Consider the following 19,507-nt stretch of genomic DNA (forward strand, 5'->3'; position numbering starts at 1 on the left):
AGACTAAATGATTGTGCCACAGACTGCGATGGCAAACTCCGCTGAAAAGTAATCCTTTAAAGCCGGTGGAAGCAACATGACGTTATTGGGGTACACCGTGGAAAAAAATACTTCGGTGCACCCCTCGTCCATGCTCACCACATAGCCAAAATTACACAAGTCCCGTTCCCCAGCATTTGGCCCCAATCCCTCTAAACGCATCCTATCCAGAAACTCACCCGATTACCTTTGCAATTTTCTGAGTGTAATAGCCTCCTCCACTTCCTCTGGTAGATCATTCCAAACACGCACAACCTTCTTTGTGGGAAATGTGCCTCAGGTCCTTTGTCACTTTCAGCCCACTCACCTTAAAGCTATGCTGTCGAGTTTTCAACTCACACCAACTTGGGTAAAACACGTAAATACTCAGTTTACCACCCTTCCATAAGGTCATGTCGCAGCTGTTACGCTGCAGGGAAAGTTTATTCCACCAGCCTATTCCATCTCGCCCCACGGTATAAACATCGACGACATCTTTGTCTATATCCTGTCATCAATTTAAAGTGTCTTTTTTACGTTTTCAAGATGTCGATTACGCTGGACAATAACGAGCTATCGGAAACAGAAAGGTGAAACATAGAACGGATTCAACTTTCAGTGCTGGACGCCACAGGGCCGCAGCACGGGCGGCTGTGGCTCGTTTCTGTAGTGTAGTGGTCATCACGTTCGCCTAACACGCGAAAGGTCCCCAGTTCGAAACTGGGCAGAAACTGTTTTGTTCTTCAACTGCAGCCTTTTACATGGACAAGAGCTGAGCTTTCTTGCATCTTTCCCATCTGCAAACCTGCCTTCGAATTTGCTTCAACAAATCTGTTCTCGTCGTGAAATGTAATGCAATTCCATTTAATTACAGTGCAAAGCGTTGTTAAGTTTTTCTCCAACCTGGTTCTGATCATATGCCATTCTGTTGGAGAGTGTAGTTACCGCCTTCTGATCCTTCCACGAAAAGCAGTACCGCATTTGCCTTCCTTGCGCAGGCGGCTCGCTTCAAAGACAGGAAAGAAGCAGATGCTCTGGTGTCACAGCGCACCACGAATTCCTGAACTTGTCTGTCTGTCAAATGTACCCCAAGGTCGTCTCAGAAATACCTCATTTGGAAGCTGTCAATCGTTATTCAACGTGCGGGAATTGGCACCAGATATCCTGAATCATGTTTTGGAGCTCATTCAATCAGCAACAGCAATGAAAGAAATTGCACTCTCAGAGGAACCTTTCGACTTGCGCATTCAGAGCGTCGCTATTATGAAGGTCCGCACCGAGATCTAAGTCATGTTGGAACTGAAACGGAGAAATCGACAGAGAGGCTACAGAATGACATCGCATCCATTTGGTTTTCTTTAAATCACTGACGAGCAGGAAAATGTAAACGGGGAGGGCGAGTGGGGAAGTGAGGCAGTTGCAGCTCTGGTGAAATTCCTTCTTTGTGATTCACTCAGCAACCAGAGACGTGAAGGTGACTCAGGGGTGAAAGCTCTTCACATCGAGAACAAAAAGCACTCAAGGGCAGTTAGCACCTCTTCTGGAGTGGGGGTGGGGTGAGGTAATTACCTTTTGACTTCTGTTACTATGTTCAGAAACTGGCTTTTAGATTGAGGTGAACAGAAACTGCATTTATAAAAAGCACCACGGAATTTAGCAAAATTTATTGAGTCGCTTCTCCTCGATTCCCACACAGGTTTCCAATTCAGTTGGTATCCATGTGGCTCATGTCCAGGAGTGAACGTCTCAGTAGCAAATTGCACGGTTAAGGTAAAAGGCAAGGAAAGTGGCATCTCGAACTGGCTCCGAGGTCAGAGCATTCTCTCAAGGTGATCTGTCGTTCTCGGATTGTAATGCTACCTCCGGTTTTAGGGTGGAGAACATTCTTTGGGACTCCTATTCTGAAAAAAAAAACACATACACAGTGACTGAAACGATGCTGCACGGTATGATGCGGAACACGGCCTGCTCAGGTTTGTGCATTTTCCCTGTAGTCCGGTGTGTTTCGTGTTCCGTGTAAACGTGAAAGTCGTCCTGTTTCGAGCAATGGGTGAAATCATTTAGCAAAGCAAGAATGGAAATTCCAGTAATGTCAAGCAGCTCATGGTTATTTGACCAAATCATAAGCGAACCCATATTCTCACGCACTCACAGATACATTTGTAGCTGAAAAGAGTCTGACAAGATAGACTGAGCTTACCATTGATTTTTGCCTGGATTGATGGGCTATCAATATCTGCTGCGAAATTGACATGGTTGCCGGGCACATCCCAGCAGCTGTGCGAGTCCGAGAGGAATCATGGAACCCTTTTCATGTGACTTTGCATCTGTTGTTATGCAGGAGCACAATTGGAAATATAAGAAAATGAGGCGGCGCCGCCGGCTGGTAGTGTGGCCGAGCGGTCTAAGGCGCTGGATCCAGGTTCCAGTCTCGAAAGGGGCGCGGGTTCGAATCCCACCACTGTCATTTCTGCTGATCAACTCCAATGCTGCAGCATTGTTAAAATGCTGTTTCGGTGTCCACTGTATATTGATGTTGAAAACAAAAGTAAAATGGGTTTGCTTCGCAGGGAATTAACTGTGGTGTGGGATACTGCCAAATATTCCAAAATGTCTCTACTGTCATGATCATGATCGTGTTCGACTCCCGCGCGGAAAATCGCAAACAGTTGTGCCGTCCCAGGCAAGTTGAGCCTTCACTGGAACCGAATGGAGACTGTTATTTCATCGCTGTTGTGAAACGAAGTCCTACGGTGACTCTACTCGTTGTTATTTGGGTTTCTAGCTAATGGGAAAATCGTCCCAATGAATTTCGATGTCCTACCTTATTGAATTTCTCACATTTCCTTCATTTCCGTCCTGGAAACATCAGAAGGGAAAGGTAATCTAATCGAGACTGTGATTGGTGAAATTCACTTTTTACGGCCAATTCTTATTATGTTCTTTCTTTCTCTCTTTTCAGCATTGTCTGGAAAGTGGTGGTGCAGTAAGGCTGCAGCATGTTTGAAAGAGTCGTTTGGAAATGCCCCGTTGTTAGTTGTGAGATTACTTTATGACTCATGCCCTCGGACTGTATCACATTTAGCATTCATGCATCTCTGTGTCTGAAAATGCGTGAGGTATGCCAGTTTTGTTTGTGTTCCGTGTTAAATGCTTTCTGTTTTGCGATTCGCTCAATACATTTCGATTTAACAGGGTTTCTGAGGTAACTTCCAGCAGCCAAAATCCTCAGCTGAGGATCTGGGAAAATTTCACAGAGTATGGTCAGTCGGAGCTAAAGTAAGGAAGTCCTTCGTTTCTACACTGTTTCACAATACTACCTTTCCCGTGAGCAGTCGAACAGACTAAATGATTGTGCCACAGACTGCGATGGCAAACTCCGCTGAAAAGTAATCCTTTAAAGCCGGTGGAAGCAACATGACGTTATTGGGGTACACCGTGGAAAAAAATACTTCGGTGCACCCCTCGTCCATGCTCACCACATAGCCAAAATTACACAAGTCCCGTTCCCCAGCATTTGGCCCCAATCCCTCTAAACGCATCCTATCCAGAAACTCACCCGATTACCTTTGCAATTTTCTGAGTGTAATAGCCTCCTCCACTTCCTCTGGTAGATCATTCCAAACACGCACAACCTTCTTTGTGGGAAATGTGCCTCAGGTCCTTTGTCACTTTCAGCCCACTCACCTTAAAGCTATGCTGTCGAGTTTTCAACTCACACCAACTTGGGTAAAACACGTAAATACTCAGTTTACCACCCTTCCATAAGGTCATGTCGCAGCTGTTACGCTGCAGGGAAAGTTTATTCCACCAGCCTATTCCATCTCGCCCCACGGTATAAACATCGACGACATCTTTGTCTATATCCTGTCATCAATTTAAAGTGTCTTTTTTACGTTTTCAAGATGTCGATTACGCTGGACAATAACGAGCTATCGGAAACAGAAAGGTGAAACATAGAACGGATTCAACTTTCAGTGCTGGACGCCACAGGGCCGCAGCACGGGCGGCTGTGGCTCGTTTCTGTAGTGTAGTGGTCATCACGTTCGCCTAACACGCGAAAGGTCCCCAGTTCGAAACTGGGCAGAAACTGTTTTGTTCTTCAACTGCAGCCTTTTACATGGACAAGAGCTGAGCTTTCTTGCATCTTTCCCATCTGCAAACCTGCCTTCGAATTTGCTTCAACAAATCTGTTCTCGTCGTGAAATGTAATGCAATTCCATTTAATTACAGTGCAAAGCGTTGTTAAGTTTTTCTCCAACCTGGTTCTGATCATATGCCATTCTGTTGGAGAGTGTAGTTACCGCCTTCTGATCCTTCCACGAAAAGCAGTACCGCATTTGCCTTCCTTGCGCAGGCGGCTCGCTTCAAAGACAGGAAAGAAGCAGATGCTCTGGTGTCACAGCGCACCACGAATTCCTGAACTTGTCTGTCTGTCAAATGTACCCCAAGGTCGTCTCAGAAATACCTCATTTGGAAGCTGTCAATCGTTATTCAACGTGCGGGAATTGGCACCAGATATCCTGAATCATGTTTTGGAGCTCATTCAATCAGCAACAGCAATGAAAGAAATTGCACTCTCAGAGGAACCTTTCGACTTGCGCATTCAGAGCGTCGCTATTATGAAGGTCCGCACCGAGATCTAAGTCATGTTGGAACTGAAACGGAGAAATCGACAGAGAGGCTACAGAATGACATCGCATCCATTTGGTTTTCTTTAAATCACTGACGAGCAGGAAAATGTAAACGGGGAGGGCGAGTGGGGAAGTGAGGCAGTTGCAGCTCTGGTGAAATTCCTTCTTTGTGATTCACTCAGCAACCAGAGACGTGAAGGTGACTCAGGGGTGAAAGCTCTTCACATCGAGAACAAAAAGCACTCAAGGGCAGTTAGCACCTCTTCTGGAGTGGGGGTGGGGTGAGGTAATTACCTTTTGACTTCTGTTACTATGTTCAGAAACTGGCTTTTAGATTGAGGTGAACAGAAACTGCATTTATAAAAAGCACCACGGAATTTAGCAAAATTTATTGAGTCGCTTCTCCTCGATTCCCACACAGGTTTCCAATTCAGTTGGTATCCATGTGGCTCATGTCCAGGAGTGAACGTCTCAGTAGCAAATTGCACGGTTAAGGTAAAAGGCAAGGAAAGTGGCATCTCGAACTGGCTCCGAGGTCAGAGCATTCTCTCAAGGTGATCTGTCGTTCTCGGATTGTAATGCTACCTCCGGTTTTAGGGTGGAGAACATTCTTTGGGACTCCTATTCTGAAAAAAAAACACATACACAGTGACTGAAACGATGCTGCACGGTATGATGCGGAACACGGCCTGCTCAGGTTTGTGCATTTTCCCTGTAGTCCGGTGTGTTTCGTGTTCCGTGTAAACGTGAAAGTCGTCCTGTTTCGAGCAATGGGTGAAATCATTTAGCAAAGCAAGAATGGAAATTCCAGTAATGTCAAGCAGCTCATGGTTATTTGACCAAATCATAAGCGAACCCATATTCTCACGCACTCACAGATACATTTGTAGCTGAAAAGAGTCTGACAAGATAGACTGAGCTTACCATTGATTTTTGCCTGGATTGATGGGCTATCAATATCTGCTGCGAAATTGACATTGTTGCCGGGCACATCCCAGCAGCTGTGCGAGTCCGAGAGGAATCATGGAACCCTTTTCATGTGACTTTGCATCTGTTGTTATGCAGGAGCACAATTGGAAATATAAGAAAATGAGGCGGCGCCGCCGGCTGGTAGTGTGGCCGAGCGGTCTAAGGCGCTGGATCCAGGTTCCAGTCTCGAAAGGGGCGCGGGTTCGAATCCCACCACTGTCATTTCTGCTGATCAACTCCAATGCTGCAGCATTGTTAAAATGCTGTTTCGGTGTCCACTGTATATTGATGTTGAAAACAAAAGTAAAATGGGTTTGCTTCGCAGGGAATTAACTGTGGTGTGGGATACTGCCAAATATTCCAAAATGTCTCTACTGTCATGATCATGATCGTGTTCGACTCCCGCGCGGAAAATCGCAAACAGTTGTGCCGTCCCAGGCAAGTTGAGCCTTCACTGGAACCGAATGGAGACTGTTATTTCATCGCTGTTGTGAAACGAAGTCCTACGGTGACTCTACTCGTTGTTATTTGGGTTTCTAGCTAATGGGAAAATCGTCCCAATGAATTTCGATGTCCTACCTTATTGAATTTCTCACATTTCCTTCATTTCCGTCCTGGAAACATCAGAAGGGAAAGGTAATCTAATCGAGACTGTGATTGGTGAAATTCACTTTTTACGGCCAATTCTTATTATGTTCTTTCTTTCTCTCTTTTCAGCATTGTCTGGAAAGTGGTGGTGCAGTAAGGCTGCAGCATGTTTGAAAGAGTCGTTTGGAAATGCCCCGTTGTTAGTTGTGAGATTACTTTATGACTCATGCCCTCGGACTGTATCACATTTAGCATTCATGCATCTCTGTGTCTGAAAATGCGTGAGGTATGCCAGTTTTGTTTGTGTTCCGTGTTAAATGCTTTCTGTTTTGCGATTCGCTCAATACATTTCGATTTAACAGGGTTTCTGAGGTAACTTCCAGCAGCCAAAATCCTCAGCTGAGGATCTGGGAAAATTTCACAGAGTATGGTCAGTCGGAGCTAAAGTAAGGAAGTCCTTCGTTTCTACACTGTTTCACAATACTACCTTTCCCGTGAGCAGTCGAACAGACTAAATGATTGTGCCACAGACTGCGATGGCAAACTCCGCTGAAAAGTAATCCTTTAAAGCCGGTGGAAGCAACATGACGTTATTGGGGTACACCGTGGAAAAAAATACTTCGGTGCACCCCTCGTCCATGCTCACCACATAGCCAAAATTACACAAGTCCCGTTCCCCAGCATTTGGCCCCAATCCCTCTAAACGCATCCTATCCAGAAACTCACCCGATTACCTTTGCAATTTTCTGAGTGTAATAGCCTCCTCCACTTCCTCTGGTAGATCATTCCAAACACGCACAACCTTCTTTGTGGGAAATGTGCCTCAGGTCCTTTGTCACTTTCAGCCCACTCACCTTAAAGCTATGCTGTCGAGTTTTCAACTCACACCAACTTGGGTAAAACACGTAAATACTCAGTTTACCACCCTTCCATAAGGTCATGTCGCAGCTGTTACGCTGCAGGGAAAGTTTATTCCACCAGCCTATTCCATCTCGCCCCACGGTATAAACATCGACGACATCTTTGTCTATATCCTGTCATCAATTTAAAGTGTCTTTTTTACGTTTTCAAGATGTCGATTACGCTGGACAATAACGAGCTATCGGAAACAGAAAGGTGAAACATAGAACGGATTCAACTTTCAGTGCTGGACGCCACAGGGCCGCAGCACGGGCGGCTGTGGCTCGTTTCTGTAGTGTAGTGGTCATCACGTTCGCCTAACACGCGAAAGGTCCCCAGTTCGAAACTGGGCAGAAACTGTTTTGTTCTTCAACTGCAGCCTTTTACATGGACAAGAGCTGAGCTTTCTTGCATCTTTCCCATCTGCAAACCTGCCTTCGAATTTGCTTCAACAAATCTGTTCTCGTCGTGAAATGTAATGCAATTCCATTTAATTACAGTGCAAAGCGTTGTTAAGTTTTTCTCCAACCTGGTTCTGATCATATGCCATTCTGTTGGAGAGTGTAGTTACCGCCTTCTGATCCTTCCACGAAAAGCAGTACCGCATTTGCCTTCCTTGCGCAGGCGGCTCGCTTCAAAGACAGGAAAGAAGCAGATGCTCTGGTGTCACAGCGCACCACGAATTCCTGAACTTGTCTGTCTGTCAAATGTACCCCAAGGTCGTCTCAGAAATACCTCATTTGGAAGCTGTCAATCGTTATTCAACGTGCGGGAATTGGCACCAGATATCCTGAATCATGTTTTGGAGCTCATTCAATCAGCAACAGCAATGAAAGAAATTGCACTCTCAGAGGAACCTTTCGACTTGCGCATTCAGAGCGTCGCTATTATGAAGGTCCGCACCGAGATCTAAGTCATGTTGGAACTGAAACGGAGAAATCGACAGAGAGGCTACAGAATGACATCGCATCCATTTGGTTTTCTTTAAATCACTGACGAGCAGGAAAATGTAAACGGGGAGGGCGAGTGGGGAAGTGAGGCAGTTGCAGCTCTGGTGAAATTCCTTCTTTGTGATTCACTCAGCAACCAGAGACGTGAAGGTGACTCAGGGGTGAAAGCTCTTCACATCGAGAACAAAAAGCACTCAAGGGCAGTTAGCACCTCTTCTGGAGTGGGGGTGGGGTGAGGTAATTACCTTTTGACTTCTGTTACTATGTTCAGAAACTGGCTTTTAGATTGAGGTGAACAGAAACTGCATTTATAAAAAGCACCACGGAATTTAGCAAAATTTATTGAGTCGCTTCTCCTCGATTCCCACACAGGTTTCCAATTCAGTTGGTATCCATGTGGCTCATGTCCAGGAGTGAACGTCTCAGTAGCAAATTGCACGGTTAAGGTAAAAGGCAAGGAAAGTGGCATCTCGAACTGGCTCCGAGGTCAGAGCATTCTCTCAAGGTGATCTGTCGTTCTCGGATTGTAATGCTACCTCCGGTTTTAGGGTGGAGAACATTCTTTGGGACTCCTATTCTGAAAAAAAAAACACATACACAGTGACTGAAACGATGCTGCACGGTATGATGCGGAACACGGCCTGCTCAGGTTTGTGCATTTTCCCTGTAGTCCGGTGTGTTTCGTGTTCCGTGTAAACGTGAAAGTCGTCCTGTTTCGAGCAATGGGTGAAATCATTTAGCAAAGCAAGAATGGAAATTCCAGTAATGTCAAGCAGCTCATGGTTATTTGACCAAATCATAAGCGAACCCATATTCTCACGCACTCACAGATACATTTGTAGCTGAAAAGAGTCTGACAAGATAGACTGAGCTTACCATTGATTTTTGCCTGGATTGATGGGCTATCAATATCTGCTGCGAAATTGACATGGTTGCCGGGCACATCCCAGCAGCTGTGCGAGTCCGAGAGGAATCATGGAACCCTTTTCATGTGACTTTGCATCTGTTGTTATGCAGGAGCACAATTGGAAATATAAGAAAATGAGGCGGCGCCGCCGGCTGGTAGTGTGGCCGAGCGGTCTAAGGCGCTGGATCCAGGTTCCAGTCTCGAAAGGGGCGCGGGTTCGAATCCCACCACTGTCATTTCTGCTGATCAACTCCAATGCTGCAGCATTGTTAAAATGCTGTTTCGGTGTCCACTGTATATTGATGTTGAAAACAAAAGTAAAATGGGTTTGCTTCGCAGGGAATTAACTGTGGTGTGGGATACTGCCAAATATTCCAAAATGTCTCTACTGTCATGATCATGATCGTGTTCGACTCCCGCGCGGAAAATCGCAAACAGTTGTGCCGTCCCAGGCAAGTTGAGCCTTCACTGGAACCGAATGGAGACTGTTATTTCATCGCTGTTGTGAAACGAAGTCCTACGGTGACTCTACTCGTTGTTATTTGGGTTTCTAGCTAATGGGAAAATCGTCCCAATGAATTTCGATGTCCTACCTTATTGAATTTCTCACATTTCCTTCATTTCCGTCCTGGAAACATCAGAAGGGAAAGGTAATCTAATCGAGACTGTGATTGGTGAAATTCACTTTTTACGGCCAATTCTTATTATGTTCTTTCTTTCTCTCTTTTCAGCATTGTCTGGAAAGTGGTGGTGCAGTAAGGCTGCAGCATGTTTGAAAGAGTCGTTTGGAAATGCCCCGTTGTTAGTTGTGAGATTACTTTATGACTCATGCCCTCGGACTGTATCACATTTAGCATTCATGCATCTCTGTGTCTGAAAATGCGTGAGGTATGCCAGTTTTGTTTGTGTTCCGTGTTAAATGCTTTCTGTTTTGCGATTCGCTCAATACATTTCGATTTAACAGGGTTTCTGAGGTAACTTCCAGCAGCCAAAATCCTCAGCTGAGGATCTGGGAAAATTTCACAGAGTATGGTCAGTCGGAGCTAAAGTAAGGAAGTCCTTCGTTTCTACACTGTTTCACAATACTACCTTTCCCGTGAGCAGTCGAACAGACTAAATGATTGTGCCACAGACTGCGATGGCAAACTCCGCTGAAAAGTAATCCTTTAAAGCCGGTGGAAGCAACATGACGTTATTGGGGTACACCGTGGAAAAAAATACTTCGGTGCACCCCTCGTCCATGCTCACCACATAGCCAAAATTACACAAGTCCCGTTCCCCAGCATTTGGCCCCAATCCCTCTAAACGCATCCTATCCAGAAACTCACCCGATTACCTTTGCAATTTTCTGAGTGTAATAGCCTCCTCCACTTCCTCTGGTAGATCATTCCAAACACGCACAACCTTCTTTGTGGGAAATGTGCCTCAGGTCCTTTGTCACTTTCAGCCCACTCACCTTAAAGCTATGCTGTCGAGTTTTCAACTCACACCAACTTGGGTAAAACACGTAAATACTCAGTTTACCACCCTTCCATAAGGTCATGTCGCAGCTGTTACGCTGCAGGGAAAGTTTATTCCACCAGCCTATTCCATCTCGCCCCACGGTATAAACATCGACGACATCTTTGTCTATATCCTGTCATCAATTTAAAGTGTCTTTTTTACGTTTTCAAGATGTCGATTACGCTGGACAATAACGAGCTATCGGAAACAGAAAGGTGAAACATAGAACGGATTCAACTTTCAGTGCTGGACGCCACAGGGCCGCAGCACGGGCGGCTGTGGCTCGTTTCTGTAGTGTAGTGGTCATCACGTTCGCCTAACACGCGAAAGGTCCCCAGTTCGAAACTGGGCAGAAACTGTTTTGTTCTTCAACTGCAGCCTTTTACATGGACAAGAGCTGAGCTTTCTTGCATCTTTCCCATCTGCAAACCTGCCTTCGAATTTGCTTCAACAAATCTGTTCTCGTCGTGAAATGTAATGCAATTCCATTTAATTACAGTGCAAAGCGTTGTTAAGTTTTTCTCCAACCTGGTTCTGATCATATGCCATTCTGTTGGAGAGTGTAGTTACCGCCTTCTGATCCTTCCACGAAAAGCAGTACCGCATTTGCCTTCCTTGCGCAGGCGGCTCGCTTCAAAGACAGGAAAGAAGCAGATGCTCTGGTGTCACAGCGCACCACGAATTCCTGAACTTGTCTGTCTGTCAAATGTACCCCAAGGTCGTCTCAGAAATACCTCATTTGGAAGCTGTCAATCGTTATTCAACGTGCGGGAATTGGCACCAGATATCCTGAATCATGTTTTGGAGCTCATTCAATCAGCAACAGCAATGAAAGAAATTGCACTCTCAGAGGAACCTTTCGACTTGCGCATTCAGAGCGTCGCTATTATGAAGGTCCGCACCGAGATCTAAGTCATGTTGGAACTGAAACGGAGAAATCGACAGAGAGGCTACAGAATGACATCGCATCCATTTGGTTTTCTTTAAATCACTGACGAGCAGGAAAATGTAAACGGGGAGGGCGAGTGGGGAAGTGAGGCAGTTGCAGCTCTGGTGAAATTCCTTCTTTGTGATTCACTCAGCAACCAGAGACGTGAAGGTGACTCAGGGGTGAAAGCTCTTCACATCGAGAACAAAAAGCACTCAAGGGCAGTTAGCACCTCTTCTGGAGTGGGGGTGGGGTGAGGTAATTACCTTTTGACTTCTGTTACTATGTTCAGAAACTGGCTTTTAGATTGAGGTGAACAGAAACTGCATTTATAAAAAGCACCACGGAATTTAGCAAAATTTATTGAGTCGCTTCTCCTCGATTCCCACACAGGTTTCCAATTCAGTTGGTATCCATGTGGCTCATGTCCAGGAGTGAACGTCTCAGTAGCAAATTGCACGGTTAAGGTAAAAGGCAAGGAAAGTGGCATCTCGAACTGGCTCCGAGGTCAGAGCATTCTCTCAAGGTGATCTGTCGTTCTCGGATTGTAATGCTACCTCCGGTTTTAGGGTGGAGAACATTCTTTGGGACTCCTATTCTGAAAAAAAAACACATACACAGTGACTGAAACGATGCTGCACGGTATGATGCGGAACACGGCCTGCTCAGGTTTGTGCATTTTCCCTGTAGTCCGGTGTGTTTCGTGTTCCGTGTAAACGTGAAAGTCGTCCTGTTTCGAGCAATGGGTGAAATCATTTAGCAAAGCAAGAATGGAAATTCCAGTAATGTCAAGCAGCTCATGGTTATTTGACCAAATCATAAGCGAACCCATATTCTCACGCACTCACAGATACATTTGTAGCTGAAAAGAGTCTGACAAGATAGACTGAGCTTACCATTGATTTTTGCCTGGATTGATGGGCTATCAATATCTGCTGCGAAATTGACATTGTTGCCGGGCACATCCCAGCAGCTGTGCGAGTCCGAGAGGAATCATGGAACCCTTTTCATGTGACTTTGCATCTGTTGTTATGCAGGAGCACAATTGGAAATATAAGAAAATGAGGCGGCGCCGCCGGCTGGTAGTGTGGCCGAGCGGTCTAAGGCGCTGGATCCAGGTTCCAGTCTCGAAAGGGGCGCGGGTTCGAATCCCACCACTGTCATTTCTGCTGATCAACTCCAATGCTGCAGCATTGTTAAAATGCTGTTTCGGTGTCCACTGTATATTGATGTTGAAAACAAAAGTAAAATGGGTTTGCTTCGCAGGGAATTAACTGTGGTGTGGGATACTGCCAAATATTCCAAAATGTCTCTACTGTCATGATCATGATCGTGTTCGACTCCCGCGCGGAAAATCGCAAACAGTTGTGCCGTCCCAGGCAAGTTGAGCCTTCACTGGAACCGAATGGAGACTGTTATTTCATCGCTGTTGTGAAACGAAGTCCTACGGTGACTCTACTCGTTGTTATTTGGGTTTCTAGCTAATGGGAAAATCGTCCCAATGAATTTCGATGTCCTACCTTATTGAATTTCTCACATTTCCTTCATTTCCGTCCTGGAAACATCAGAAGGGAAAGGTAATCTAATCGAGACTGTGATTGGTGAAATTCACTTTTTACGGCCAATTCTTATTATGTTCTTTCTTTCTCTCTTTTCAGCATTGTCTGGAAAGTGGTGGTGCAGTAAGGCTGCAGCATGTTTGAAAGAGTCGTTTGGAAATGCCCCGTTGTTAGTTGTGAGATTACTTTATGACTCATGCCCTCGGACTGTATCACATTTAGCATTCATGCATCTCTGTGTCTGAAAATGCGTGAGGTATGCCAGTTTTGTTTGTGTTCCGTGTTAAATGCTTTCTGTTTTGCGATTCGCTCAATACATTTCGATTTAACAGGGTTTCTGAGGTAACTTCCAGCAGCCAAAATCCTCAGCTGAGGATCTGGGAAAATTTCACAGAGTATGGTCAGTCGGAGCTAAAGTAAGGAAGTCCTTCGTTTCTACACTGTTTCACAATACTACCTTTCCCGTGAGCAGTCGAACAGACTAAATGATTGTGCCACAGACTGCGATGGCAAACTCCGCTGAAAAGTAATCCTTTAAAGCCGGTGGAAGCAACATGACGTTATTGGGGTACACCGTGGAAAAAAATACTTCGGTGCACCCCTCGTCCATGCTCACCACATAGCCAAAATTACACAAGTCCCGTTCCCCAGCATTTGGCCCCAATCCCTCTAAACGCATCCTATCCAGAAACTCACCCGATTACCTTTGCAATTTTCTGAGTGTAATAGCCTCCTCCACTTCCTCTGGTAGATCATTCCAAACACGCACAACCTTCTTTGTGGGAAATGTGCCTCAGGTCCTTTGTCACTTTCAGCCCACTCACCTTAAAGCTATGCTGTCGAGTTTTCAACTCACACCAACTTGGGTAAAACACGTAAATACTCAGTTTACCACCCTTCCATAAGGTCATGTCGCAGCTGTTACGCTGCAGGGAAAGTTTATTCCACCAGCCTATTCCATCTCGCCCCACGGAATAAACATCGACGACATCTTTGTCTATATCCTGTCATCAATTTAAAGTGTCTTTTTTACGTTTTCAAGATGTCGATTACGCTGGACAATAACGAGCTATCGGAAACAGAAAGGTGAAACATAGAACGGATTCAACTTTCAGTGCTGGACGCCACAGGGCCGCAGCACGGGCGGCTGTGGCTCGTTTCTGTAGTGTAGTGGTCATCACGTTCGCCTAACACGCGAAAGGTCCCCAGTTCGAAACTGGGCAGAAACTGTTTTGTTCTTCAACTGCAGCCTTTTACATGGACAAGAGCTGAGCTTTCTTGCATCTTTCCCATCTGCAAACCTGCCTTCGAATTTGCTTCAACAAATCTGTTCTCGTCGTGAAATGTAATGCAATTCCATTTAATTACAGTGCAAAGCGTTGTTAAGTTTTTCTCCAACCTGGTTCTGATCATATGCCATTCTGTTGGAGAGTGTAGTTACCGCCTTCTGATCCTTCCACGAAAAGCAGTACCGCATTTGCCTTCCTTGCGCAGGCGGCTCGCTTCAAAGACAGGAAAGAAGCAGATGCTCTGGTGTCACAGCGCACCACGAATTCCTGAACTTGTCTGTCTGTCAAATGTACCCCAAGGTCGTCTCAGAAATACCTCATTTGGAAGCTGTCAATCGTTATTCAACGTGCGGGAATTGGCACCAGATATCCTGAATCATGTTTTGGAGCAATTCGCACGTTAGTGGCTCATTCAATCAGCAACAGCAATGAAAGAAATTGCACTCTCAGAGGAACCTTTCGACTTGCGCATTCAGAGCGTCGCTATTATGAAGGTCCGCACCGAGATCTAAGTCATGTTGGAACTGAAACGGAGAAATCGACAGAGAGGCTACAGAATGACATCGCATCCATTTGGTTTTCTTTAAATCACTGACGAGCAGGAAAATGTAAACGGGGAGGGCGAGTGGGGAAGTGAGGCAGTTGCAGCTCTGGTGAAATTCCTTCTTTGTGATTCACTCAGCAACCAGAGACGTGAAGGTGACTCAGGGGTGAAAGCTCTTCACATCGAGAACAAAAAGCACTCAAGGGCAGTTAGCACCTCTTCTGGAGTGGGGGTGGGGTGAGGTAATTACCTTTTGACTTCTGTTACTATGTTCAGAAACTGGCTTTTAGATTGAGGTGAACAGAAACTGCATTTATAAAAAGCACCACGGAATTTAGCAAAATTTATTGAGTCGCTTCTCCTCGATTCCCACACAGGTTTCCAATTCAGTTGGTATCCATGTGGCTCATGTCCAGGAGTGAACGTCTCAGTAGCAAATTGCACGGTTAAGGTAAAAGGCAAGGAAAGTGGCATCTCGAACTGGCTCCGAGGTCAGAGCATTCTCTCAAGGTGATCTGTCGTTCTCGGATTGTAATGCTACCTCCGGTTTTAGGGTGGAGAACATTCTTTGGGACTCCTATTCTGAAAAAAAAACACATACACAGTGACTGAAACGATGCTGCACGGTATGATGCGGAACACGGCCTGCTCAGGTTTGTGCATTTTCCCTGTAGTCCGGTGTGTTTCGTGTTCCGTGTAAACGTGAAAGTCGTCCTGTTTCGAGCAATGGGTGAAATCATTTAGCAAAGCAAGAATGGAAATTCCAGTAATGTCAAGCAGCTCATGGTTATTTGACCAAATCATAAGCGAACCCATATTCTCACGCACTCACAGATACATTTGTAGCTGAAAAGAGTCTGACAAGATAGACTGAGCTTACCATTGATTTTTGCCTGGATTGATGGGCTATCAATATCTGCTGCGAAATTGACATTGTTGCCGGGCACATCCCAGCAGCTGTGCGAGTCCGAGAGGAATCATGGAACCCTTTTCATGTGACTTTGCATCTGTTGTTATGCAGGAGCACAATTGGAAATATAAGAAAATGAGGCGGCGCCGCCGGCTGGTAGTGTGGCCGAGCGGTCTAAGGCGCTGGATCCAGGTTCCAGTCTCGAAAGGGGCGCGGGTTCGAATCCCACCACTGTCATTTCTGCTGATCAACTCCAATGCTGCAGCATTGTTAAAATGCTGTTTCGGTGTCCACTGTATATTGATGTTGAAAACAAAAGTAAAATGGGTTTGCTTCGCAGGGAATTAACTGTGGTGTGGGATACTGCCAAATATTCCAAAATGTCTCTACTGTCATGATCATGATCGTGTTCGACTCCCGCGCGGAAAATCGCAAACAGTTGTGCCGTCCCAGGCAAGTTGAGCCTTCACTGGAACCGAATGGAGACTGTTATTTCATCGCTGTTGTGAAACGAAGTCCTACGGTGACTCTACTCGTTGTTATTTGGGTTTCTAGCTAATGGGAAAATCGTCCCAATGAATTTCGATGTCCTACCTTATTGAATTTCTCACATTTCCTTCATTTCCGTCCTGGAAACATCAGAAGGGAAAGGTAATCTAATCGATACTGTGATTGGTGAAATTCACTTTTTACGGCCAATTCTTATTATGTTCTTTCTTTCTCTCTTTTCAGCATTGTCTGGAAAGTGGTGGTGCAGTAAGGCTGCAGCATGTTTGAAAGAGTCGTTTGGAAATGCCCCGTTGTTAGTTGTGAGATTACTTTATGACTCATGCCCTCGGACTGTATCACATTTAGCATTCATGCATCTCTGTGTCTGAAAATGCGTGAGGTATGCCAGTTTTGTTTGTGTTCCGTGTTAAATGCTTTCTGTTTTGCGATTCGCTCAATACATTTCGATTTAACAGGGTTTCTGAGGTAACTTCCAGCAGCCAAAATCCTCAGCTGAGGATCTGGGAAAATTTCACAGAGTATGGTCAGTCGGAGCTAAAGTAAGGAAGTCCTTCGTTTCTACACTGTTTCACAATACTACCTTTCCCGTGAGCAGTCGAACAGACTAAATGATTGTGCCACAGACTGCGATGGCAAACTCCGCTGAAAAGTAATCCTTTAAAGCCGGTGGAAGCAACATGACGTTATTGGGGTACACCGTGGAAAAAAATACTTCGGTGCACCCCTCGTCCATGCTCACCACATAGCCAAAATTACACAAGTCCCGTTCCCCAGCATTTGGCCCCAATCCCTCTAAACGCATCCTATCCAGAAACTCACCCGATTACCTTTGCAATTTTCTGAGTGTAATAGCCTCCTCCACTTCCTCTGGTAGATCATTCCAAACACGCACAACCTTCTTTGTGGGAAATGTGCCTCAGGTCCTTTGTCACTTTCAGCCCACTCACCTTAAAGCTATGCTGTCGAGTTTTCAACTCACACCAACTTGGGTAAAACACGTAAATACTCAGTTTACCACCCTTCCATAAGGTCATGTCGCAGCTGTTACGCTGCAGGGAAAGTTTATTCCACCAGCCTATTCCATCTCGCCCCACGGTATAAACATCGACGACATCTTTGTCTATATCCTGTCATCAATTTAAAGTGTCTTTTTTACGTTTTCAAGATGTCGATTACGCTGGACAATAACGAGCTATCGGAAACAGAAAGGTGAAACATAGAACGGATTCAACTTTCAGTGCTGGACGCCACAGGGCCGCAGCACGGGCGGCTGTGGCTCGTTTCTGTAGTGTAGTGGTCATCACGTTCGCCTAACACGCGAAAGGTCCCCAGTTCGAAACTGGGCAGAAACTGTTTTGTTCTTCAACTGCAGCCTTTTACATGGACAAGAGCTGAGCTTTCTTGCATCTTTCCCATCTGCAAACCTGCCTTCGAATTTGCTTCAACAAATCTGTTCTCGTCGTGAAATGTAATGCAATTCCATTTAATTACAACAATTATGCTCTTCGTCCCCGCCTTTGACCAGGAGCACTCCCAGCTTTGGCATTTCTTTCGCCTCTGTGCCGTCATAGAAGAAACAGGTGTTCATCTTCAAGCCAATTAATTAATTTTGATACCATGGTTGTGAGATCGATTGTCATGTAGCAGTTTTTAACACATTGACCAGAGATTATTAGAACATCAGGCTCTGGAAAAGGACACAAGGCAGCTCTGAGGAAAAGAAAATTTATTCGAAAGTACCGCATGGGCGGCAATGTGGCACAGTGGTTAGCACTGCTGCCTCGCAGCGCCAAACTCTCTGTGTGGAGTTTGCATATTCTCCCCGTGTCTGCGTGGGTTTCCTCCAACAATCCAAAAATGTGTAGGTCAGGCCAGGTGAATTGGCCACGCTAAATTGTCCATAGTGTTAGGTGAAGGAGTAAATGTAGGAGAATGGGTCTGGGTGGGTTACGCTTAGGCGGGTCTGTGTGGACTTGTTGGGCCGAAGGGCCTGTATCCACACTAAGGGAATCTAATCTACCGCTGTCTGTGGGCGTCACTTATTTCATTTGGTAATTTAGCTCTGTTTTGTCTATTGTGTGCAGTTCTGCAATTCGCATTATATCACGGATATGATAGCACTGGAAATGATGCAGGAGAGATTTACCAGGATATTGTCTGGGTAGAAGAGTTTCAGTTATGAAGAGAAATTGGACAGACTGGAGCCGTTTTGCTTAGAGTCGAAGAAATTGAGAGGAAACATGATTGAAATGTATAAAATAATCAGGTATATGGATGGCGTACACTGAAATCAATGTTTCTCTTTGATGGTGAGATCGATCACGGGGGAGGGGCAGAGTGGCATCGATTTAAGTATAGAAGAGGAAAGATTTGAGTGAATGTGCAGACAAATGTTTTGAAACAGCGGTAGGTTGAAATCTGGAACTCAGTGCATGCAAAGGTTGCAGAGGCAGAAATCCTTAGAACTTTCAGAAGTTTTCAGATGTGAATTTGTGATGCCAAGACATACAAGGCTATACGTCAAGTAATTTTAAAAAGTGTTCGGATAGTTGAGCGAATGTTAATTTCCAGTATTAACAAATAGGATTCTTTTTGCATAGAATTCCTGGGTAGTACCACCGCCTGTCACTGCGTGAGGTCGGGTTCAATTCGCTTCCAGGACAGACGCTTGCATATTGAAAGGGCTCAGTGGTTAGAACTGCGCCTTTCAGCGCCAGAAACCCGCCTTCGATTCATATCTTCTTTGACTGACTGTGTGGAATTTGCACACTCCTCTCTCTCTCTCCCGTGTGAGTTTCCTCTGACTGCTCCGATTCCTTCCCACAGTGCAAAGGTGTGCAATTCAGGTAAATGGCAAACAAAATCTGAATGGACTGTAAGTGCTGTAAATAAGAGACAAAATTCAGAATTGCAGCTCGGGGAAAACAGAATGACCATTTCGGGTCAACAGACCCTTCCTCGGAACTGATTTTAATTCGCAATGTTAACCCTGATTTCTCTAGACTGATGCTGCCTGATTTCGCTGAGCTTTTGGAGTAATTTCTAATTTTGTAGGTGGATCACAAGTGCGGGTTTAGAAAGATAGAGTAGGGGAGTGTGAATCTCTTCCACGGCACTGTGCAGATTCAACTGGCCAAATGGTTTCTGTCCACACTGTGTCGAATTCCATTAACTCTGAATCTATAAGTTTTTGTCCTTCTTTTAGTCTTTGGTTTTCACATCTCTCCTGTCATGCGACTTACAGACCAGGACAATCGACGTTTCGGGCATAAGCCACCACCAAACCGTTACCAGCTGA

The 19,507-nt window shown here is 45.3% G+C and overlaps 6 non-coding genes across 6 annotated transcripts; all 6 read left to right on the forward strand.

Annotated features, from left to right (window-relative positions):
* The first annotated feature begins 678 nt into the window (after positions 1-678).
* On the forward strand, positions 679-751 carry trnav-aac (transfer RNA valine (anticodon AAC)). Its single transcript has one exon. It is a non-coding gene; the product is annotated as a tRNA-Val (tRNA).
* A 3,286-nt stretch (positions 752-4,037) lies between these two features.
* Positions 4,038-4,110, forward strand: trnav-aac (transfer RNA valine (anticodon AAC)). Its single transcript has one exon. It is a non-coding gene; the product is annotated as a tRNA-Val (tRNA).
* Positions 4,111-7,395: 3,285 nt separating this feature from the next.
* On the forward strand, positions 7,396-7,468 carry trnav-aac (transfer RNA valine (anticodon AAC)). Its single transcript has one exon. It is a non-coding gene; the product is annotated as a tRNA-Val (tRNA).
* A 3,286-nt stretch (positions 7,469-10,754) lies between these two features.
* On the forward strand, positions 10,755-10,827 carry trnav-aac (transfer RNA valine (anticodon AAC)). The gene has a single exon. It is a non-coding gene; the product is annotated as a tRNA-Val (tRNA).
* Positions 10,828-14,112: 3,285 nt separating this feature from the next.
* On the forward strand, positions 14,113-14,185 carry trnav-aac (transfer RNA valine (anticodon AAC)). Its single transcript has one exon. It is a non-coding gene; the product is annotated as a tRNA-Val (tRNA).
* A 3,303-nt stretch (positions 14,186-17,488) lies between these two features.
* On the forward strand, positions 17,489-17,561 carry trnav-aac (transfer RNA valine (anticodon AAC)). Its single transcript has one exon. It is a non-coding gene; the product is annotated as a tRNA-Val (tRNA).
* The last annotated feature ends 1,946 nt before the right edge of the window (positions 17,562-19,507 follow it).

Source organism: Chiloscyllium plagiosum, unplaced genomic scaffold (assembly GCF_037043375.1).
Source record: "Chiloscyllium plagiosum isolate Xiang-an unplaced genomic scaffold, Cpla_swu_hap1 HiC_scaffold_49, whole genome shotgun sequence".
NCBI classification, from domain to species: Eukaryota; Metazoa; Chordata; class Chondrichthyes; order Orectolobiformes; family Hemiscylliidae; genus Chiloscyllium; species Chiloscyllium plagiosum.